The following is an 8704-nucleotide window of genomic DNA, read 5'->3' on the forward strand; positions in this document are numbered from 1 at the left end:
AAGCTGAGACAACACCCATTTTTAGTTCTAAAAGGGTTTGTTTTTCTCAGTCAAAGGGGCAAGGAGAGCCCATATGCAGCTATACGGCTTAAGAGCAGTGCTCGTACAGAAGCTGACCTGCATGCTTTTACTGAGGGGTGGCGTAAGAGAAATGAGAACTGAAACCTTTCGACTCTCGTCCAACGCAGAAAAGAGAAGAATACAGTACAGCAGCATTTCAAGCCAGACAAAACAGACTTTTTTTTTTCTTTTTATTTTCTCTCTGGATCAGAATTTCATATTTACTCCAGCTTGCTCCTGGCATGTTAGTGGCCAAGAACCACAGGAAAAACAGAAAAAGCATCTGTCTCAAGGGTAAAGTGCAGCCACAGATGATTTCCATGAATTCTGATAAATAGAACGTTATCTACTTTATATACTGGGTAAAACACAGACTGACAGGAGACTGTCCTGAGGTTAAATATGAACAAGGGTTTCTTTAGCTTCAACAAGCACTATTAATAACATGGTAGAACATGCAATAACTTCATCCAAACATATTAATGCTTATTTTAAGCCCCAAAATCTAGCACTCACATGGTTATTTTTTACATCTTTCCTACTGAAAGAGCACCATTAATAAAGGCATATCATGTTATCAGCGATAAAGGAAAGTTCATCTTAATCCTACGTTATTGTGAATTCTCTCCTTGGAATTCAGCTCTCTGGTCATCCTGTTATCTTACCAAATATACACTAAGCATACTAAAATTGGTAGCTCAAATTCTTAAGTCTTTATCCTAGTAGAATTACAACAGCAAATCATTATTCATCCCAAAGCACCCTCTCTGTTGAAATAACAGCAGTAGAAATATTTTATTACTAATCACCATGAGTATTTTAGATAGCAAATGATGCCCGAAGTCCTCAAATAACCAGAAATACATACATGCACTCTTTCATTACATACTGAGTAAGGGGTTAACATGGTGTAAGGGCTATGATACAAACTTCCTGCTGGTGCAACTGTTCTCTTTACTTGGAGGAGGCAGGATAACTAATTAATTTGGTAATTACAGGCTCTTAGACTTCAAAGAATATTAGCAGATTTGAACAACAGGACTAGTTAAATAAATAACTTCCTCCTTTCTTTTTGTTGTAAACTTTTTTTTTTATATTTTAACCTCCTACAGTTTATAACAGGTTTCAGCAATGCTGAAAAGCCCAGATCTGCTATTTAGAATATCCAAGAATACAGCAGATCAGCTACAAAACTTCCAAATGGATGCACCTGTCTGATCTGAATTGCAACATTCCAGATATTCTCCAAGCTATAAAGCAGTCATCAGAATGTGCCTAATTATCTCAGCTGACAGCTGCAATAGCATGCAGCATTCTGTGCAAAGACTCATTACTGAAGACCCAACCCAAAGCTGTGTGCTTTTCCCAGTGTGTGTCCAAAAGAACCGGACATCAGAGGTTAAACACTGAACAGAACACCAGAACCCTTCTGACTTTCACCAGTTTCCTTGCGAGCAGCTCCCAACAGCCTAAGAAGGTGCATGGGAACTGTTAGCTCAGGGCTTGAGCTGGCGATGGAGCACCTGGTGAAGGGGTGTGCCTGGCCCAAGGAACACAGGCACACTGTTTGCACCTGTGCTCTCCATGTGTCCAGAAGGAGTGGACCCAGGGCAGAGCCATGCTGGGCTCATGTAAGGGCGGCCACTGAAGTGAGAGCAGCTCTTGGGCCAGGACTGCTTCTTGAGGAGTACTGTGTGGCCAGAGAGCCTCTTCACCAGTGGGGTGAGTACAACTCTTCTTTCTGTATGTGACTATTGCCCTACCTGCAAATGTTTTGCCTGGTATTGCCAACAGAATCTATCAGAAGCATCTTCACTCCTTCGTGAGCAGAATACAAGGTAACTTTAAAAATAAATGAATTTCATGCTAATGACGTCCAACTCCTGCAACTGACACACCATCTAAACAGAGCCCCCATCTAAACAGGTTTACAGATCAGACATCAGTATCTTCTAGGGACAGACGTAGCTAACACTGCGGCACCTCCAGAAGCACAGCTCTCCAGCTCTCAGATCTCTGGAAGCTGAGTATGGCACAACCCAAAGTTATTCTGGCAAACAAACATCTGCTTTACTGCCTGCTTGGTCACCACTCCCTCTCTGCCAGGATCACGAGCTCCATTCCCTCACTGCCTTCCCTTCTCAGAAGTAAGCTGAGCTAATGCAACTGCTCTCTCCAGGAGGCAGCTTACTTCTCCAGAAGCAGTAGAAGTTGTAATGCAAGCCTTAACACCCCTCATTTCCTAACAGGGAAGTGACCAAATGTCTCATACACATCCAAAATAAAAACCCAAACCATTTTTATTTTCACTGGGTTAACAAGGCTTAGTGGCCATTTTCAATTAGGTCCTACGAATTCTAATAATCATGTTTACTTCGCATATGCAGCAGCTACTCCTACGTGTATAATTTTTTATTTTCCAAACATCTTTTCTTAAAAAGAAGAAAAAACACCGAACACAACTCAATGCTGCATACAGAATCACAGATCCATTTGAGTTGGAAGGGACCTTTAATGGCCAGCACTCCAACTTGCACGTCACTTCTTTCAGAAAGCTAGTTCAGACTGCCACATTCAGATCTGAAATTTAGATTGTTTCTAATGATCTAAACACACTCATAGCCACTTGATGCCAATTCATTTTTGTACCAACTTACCCTTTAGGATACATAGTCATTCCCCCAGTGCCTACTTATTCTGTTATAGATAGTAATCAGATCCCCTTACAGTCTTCATTTGCTAAGACAAACAAGTCATGCTATTTTACTTTGCTAACACTAATAACTTTTCCCTTCTACCATCCCCAGTTAGGTTTATTCCCTCTGAACAGGCATTGCCAGGAATGTATTTAAAAAAAAAAACAAACAAACCTTAGGATGTAACCACAGCCTCATTTCTGCTCATTTTGGTGACTTGCCACGCTCGTAATAAGCCTATGACTAAGTATTAGTATCTAGTCTTATTCCTACATCACTTGCAACTAAAATGAGAAAGCATCAAAGCATCAGCTCTATTACTGCATACACTGAAGACACCATTTTATCATTCATCCTGTGTCCTAACCTCTCAACACCAGCGAGCTGCTCAAGCACAATCCCATTCACACCAAGGTCACAGGGGAATATACTGAAGATACTAAGCCAAGTTCAAACACGAAATGATCCATCCTTTGGAAGCTTAATAAAGATATTTCTAAGAGTCCAACAGTTGCCCTGTGGTTTATTTTATAGCTTGTTCCTTCTCCATCTTAATGCTTGCCCACCAAGCTTCTTCGCCCGCAGGTACTGGTTTTGCAGATACCTCTGTATGAAGTCAATGAACAGCTATAATTCCAACCGTCAGGTCAGTTTTCATCTGGGGAGGGGGCACACAGAAAAGACCAAAGGAGAGGCAGAGAGCAGGCAGGGGGTCATATACCACCCCAGCTCTCAAGCTCACCACCAGGACACTCATGCTGCATTCTGCTCCATGTTCCATTTGCCCTCAAGTCTTTAATTATTCTTTCCTCCAAGGCTCTGCATGCCATTTAGGTAAGATCTACGCAAGCACTGAAGTGTCAAATTAAACATTACTCCAAGTGAAACCACATTTTGAGAAACATAGGAGTGACTGAAGGGACTGTCGCTTAAAAATTCAGGCAGGCTACTGTTTCTCCTTTGCTTCCTTCTCTGTATTATTAAAAAGTAAGTACCTGAAGTCCTACAGCAGGTTCATCTTTAGCAAAGCATCTCAGCTATCAAGACTTTTTTCTTATGAAAAAAAAAAAAAAAAAAAAAAATCAAAAATATTTAATTTACACAACCACAAGTTTCTAAATACCTTAAAACCATAACATAAAAACATGACATCTGCATTGCCCAATAATTTCCAAAGCAATTAAATACATGTACACTATTCAACAACACACTGGAGGGCAAGAGGCCAGGATCACTACGCATCAGATAAAATCTTACCACCCAAAGGAAAATACAGTGACTGGAGTTCTAACTTGTGCTTCTGCATTTTTATTTTCAACAATACTTCACCATAAATTACCTTATTAGTCATTTTACTGGTTTGGGTTTTTTTAAGCAATTAGCTTATATAGACCTATTTTGCTCATCTGACAATGAAAACCTTACCATTTAACAACATTACAGTGGGAAATATAACACTTATCTAATTATTCAGTCACTTTTTTCCATCCTACATATAGCAAGTTCTCTCTAGCAGGCTTTTGCAACTCAAATTAATGGCTTGTTAAGCTAAGTATGTAACAAAGACCTGTGTGACAGACTTCTTTCAGAAACAAATTTGATCAGAAAGTAGAACATGCTCACAAACCACAGCCAAGACAAAGCAGAAGCAATTCACAGCATCACAGCAGAGAGCTGGTGCACTATGTATTCAGCTCCACTAACTAATGCATTTCCTGCTCAAGGTAACATTCTATTCTTCATCTAGGCCTTAAGCAACCATACAACATTCAGATACCGTACAATGTTTTCATAATACTGACATACTGTAGTGATTTAGAACACTTACTTGAGTTATCAGCAAGCAGAACGAGTGGACACTTCATACAACAATGTAATGGTGAAAGTTTTATACTGATGGCTGCACTACTGGTCAAGCCTGTACAGTGGCTCTTACTTTACTGAAGATGCAACAGTGAGTCCTGTGAACTGAAGGGAATGGCAAAACATCCTGATGTGTACTGCAGCGTTCCTCTTTCACTGTAGGAAATAATTCCACTACTGAATTTTATCCAACACCTACAGTACATGTGGCCTCACCAGGATCAACACAAACCCTGCTCATCAGGCAGTGTGAAAGGCAGTCTTACTTAAACTACTTACTTAAACTTACTTAAACATGAACCACCTCTTAAGCAACAACTGGTAAAATACAGAACAAAAAAAAAGCTCTTCTTCACTCTTCCTCAACACATTCCCACTAATCACACTGTGCCTTCAGTTTCATTTATACTCAACTTGAAAAAAAAATACTAACAGATATTGCATTTGAGTCAGGAAACAATGGAGAGAAACACAAGATGATTAAACAATGCCAGGAAATCTTGGATTTGAAAGAAAAGTCAGAGACTACTTGCTGAATATTCATTCTATCTCACTGTTTAGTTCCAAAAATGTTCTGGAATGAAGACACCAGAAACTGACATTCCAACCTTTTATTTTATTTTATTTTATTTTATTTCCTTTTTAAAATAAACCTGTGTTAGAAAGCTGGGATGCCACGAATGCACTGGTCCTTTGAATAGAGCGAAAATAGGCTTAAAATGTGATCTGACCCAGACACACACAAATAAGGCAGCAAGATCGCAGTTAAGGAGTTCAAATCCTGCACTCCAAAGACACTCTGGGCCAATTCTGACAGCAGATCTTTGAGGGCAGGGGACAGATTTAACATAGAGCTATTTTTACCTTTCAGTTCCACCTTCACGATTTGCAGCAACACACGCCCTGTGGCTTTTGCTGTTACCAACAGCAGGGTAACGACTACAAAATAATCAACAGCATTAGCTTTGCGTTATTTATAGGGAAACCTGCATTTCAGATGAAGCTGTGATATTCAAGCGAAGTGCTGCTCACCTTACCTGGAAAGAGTTGTTTGACTATAAGCCAGCTGATAGGCAATTTTAATACGCTAACAATCCCAAACAAATATGAATCAGATTAATAATGGGAAATTAAGCATCATGTTCCACAGATCTCTTCCAGTAACTCAAACCACAGAAGTGAGTATTTTACTGCACAGTGACATTCACAAAAGTTGATTTTAGTCTGCTTATTTGCCAATTTATTTCTGGCCTCAATAAAAGAAGAAGAAATGGAAACGTGTGTCTCTCTTTTGAGACATTTACAAAGGTGGCATAGCTGCATTTTGCACGCCTGTAAGCAACAACTTCCATAAAGGATGTCTATGTAGACTATTCATACATCCTTATAGCATCTGACATAACTGCTCGTCAGACATCTCTGAAGCACATGAAATACAAATTCCGAATACTGCCTACTGATCTTCCAGGGCTCATCAAATCAGCAAGCCTTGATTTTCAATTATATGTTGCAAAAGCAGGTCTTATGACTGACGTAAAGATCTGGAGAATGCTTTTTAAGAAGGACCATCTTCCAAGAACAACCTAAATGCAAGTTGCTTGTAATTATATCATCTCCTTTTCACATAAGGAAGACCAGCTGAGTTTCCACCACAAAACTAGAAAGCTTTGACTTGAAAACTTCACGTGCTGCCACTTCACTACACAACTGTTAAGCAGCTAAAAAAGACCCCCTAAAAAAAAAAAAAAAAAAAAAAAAAAAAAAGTATTTACTCACAAGAAACAAACTCCAAATTATCATAGTCTTCCTTAAACTAGAGCTACAATGACTGCATGCATGAGTCGTGTGCAAGGACTCTAAGAGACAGAAGATGAGAAACACCAATTACCTAATTTGAAAGGTGGCACCTGGTCCAATTTTTCCTGATCAAACCCAAACTTCAGATCTGAAGAGCTAAACTAAATGCAATGCAGGTGGTAGTGTGGCTGAAGACCTGGATACAAGGGCTACAAGGCAAATTCTCAGTGCTCTCTACTGAGTCGCTGAAAACAAAATCATACATAATCTACTGCCTCTTAGTTTCACTCCTTTTAAGAATAATTTTTCCCCTGATACAATTTGCACAACACTCTGAAATACATTTATTTGTCTTGTGATTCCCCTTAGGTATCCCCGATGGCCCCACAACCCAAAGAAATGCAGCTATTGCAGCAGCAGAGGGAATCACCCAACACCAACATGCTATCAGTGGCTTGCTAGGAATGCCAGGTACTTCAAGAACAGGACTCTGATCTTTCTGACACCAAAGCAAACACGGTGTGCTAACCACTATGGGGCAAGTTTATAGACTTCTGAAAGGTGTGGAATAAAATCCAGCATGCGGTTTTGCTGTCTGAGTAGCAACCAACAACAGCTTCATCACATGATGAATTTTAAGTGTTGTCAAGCGTTCCTCACGTAAGTGCTACCTACTCTTTAATTTAAGTCCTTGTTTGGCAAAAGGGCATATTAACACATTTCACTGCTACCCTAAAGGTCAGCAAATTCACTGCAAGTCACTCTAGGAGGCAAGAAAGCCTACTGAGCTATTTGTTCTGATGGCTGGACATAAACTGGATTTCTGTCACACACACACACATCAACAATATTAGGACAATAATAGCAACAAAAAGAATTACTTTAAAAAGAACAACAACAACAAAAAATCATATGATTTTCCTACATCTAAGTTACACTTAGAAATTCTGAGTCATGCACTCTCTTAGGTATCAACTGTTTTTCAAAAGATAATACTCAGTATTCTCTTTAACCCGTACTGTACTCTTCCGTGCAACACTTCAGAAATGAATGACTGTCTGTGACCCACAAACCTTTCTGAAGACCTCAGAACAATAAGCAGTTGGAAAATATTTGCTGTGAAAGCACCGGGTGCTCTTTAAATAGGTAGCTCTTGCTGTAACATAATAATACAGTAATAGAGTGTTCGCTACGGTGTCCCACTGCAGTTCCATTATGCTTCAGACTTTGGGTTCACACAGTCTGCTCAACAGACATTTTCCTACTACGTGCATGAGCCTGAAACCAAACTTCATGCCTTATAAACACATTTTGTAAACACACATGACAACACTGATTACTGTCTGACAACTGCTTCATCCTAACAATTTCTACATCTAGTACTTATTCTGTTCCTTGTCACAAACCACACAAACACAGCTTGCTTCCAGCTTGAAGACAGTGCAAGATGCAAGAGCTTCAATGCATCTTCCTGCAACCTGCTCTTGCAAGAGTGCAGTGCACTGAAACCTGGATGCAGACATTCTAACACAATACAGAAGTGGGGAAAAAAAAAAGTTCCTCCTGTGGTTTTAGCTGTACCTTCGGATGTGCAATTTAAAAACTGCTGCTATCAGGAAGTTAAGATGTGTGATACAACAGAATCGGTGTTTTCTTGATTGATGTGATGGATCACCAAAACAGGTAAAGCCTCAGAAAAGCCCCTTTGACAAAGCCAACTCAGTCTTATTGCCAGGAGCCTGGCCAGCCAAATGTGTCTGGGAGAAATACAGTGTTTGTCTCGGATATGGACATCAACCTGCTCTAGTTGTTCAGATGGACAGGACAGGATGCTCGATCCCCGTTAAACAATGAAAAATGAGCCTACAACAAAATACCAACACAGGATTATGCAAGCACGTGTGCTGACACCAGCCACAAAAGATAAGATGAAAAGCTGAGCATACGAGCTAGATCTCCTTATTCTGGCACATTTGTTTTGCTGCTGTTGCATTCGGTTCTTTTTAATGCATACACCTTTCGAGGATCACTCTGCAGGAGCCTCCCTTTCCACAGCTATCCCATTCGTGATTGGCGAGGAGGGAATAACACCCCATACACCAACAGCGCCGACCTCCTGACAGGAGCGCAGACGAAGCACCGAAACAACTCAACCGCGACGTGCCCGAAGCCACCTCAGCCCGGGGACGCCCGCCCGCCCGCCCCTACCTGCAGAGGACAGCGCCGGCGGAGCTGACAGGAGAGCCGCCGCCCGGCACCCCGCCGCGGGGACGCGCGCATGGCAGGGG

At 40.8% G+C, this 8704-nt stretch overlaps 1 protein-coding gene across 1 annotated transcript in view; it reads right to left on the reverse strand.

The window, feature by feature from the left end:
- The window catches only part of VAPA (VAMP associated protein A), a 28043-nt gene that overhangs the window by 18897 nt on the left and 442 nt on the right, over positions 1 to 8704 (reverse strand). The window lies entirely within an intron of this gene.

Source organism: Lagopus leucura, unplaced genomic scaffold (assembly GCF_019238085.1).
Source record: "Lagopus leucura isolate 7727_CA_CO unplaced genomic scaffold, USGS_WTPT01 Super-Scaffold_100002, whole genome shotgun sequence".
Lineage (NCBI taxonomy): Eukaryota > Metazoa > Chordata > Aves > Galliformes > Phasianidae > Lagopus > Lagopus leucura.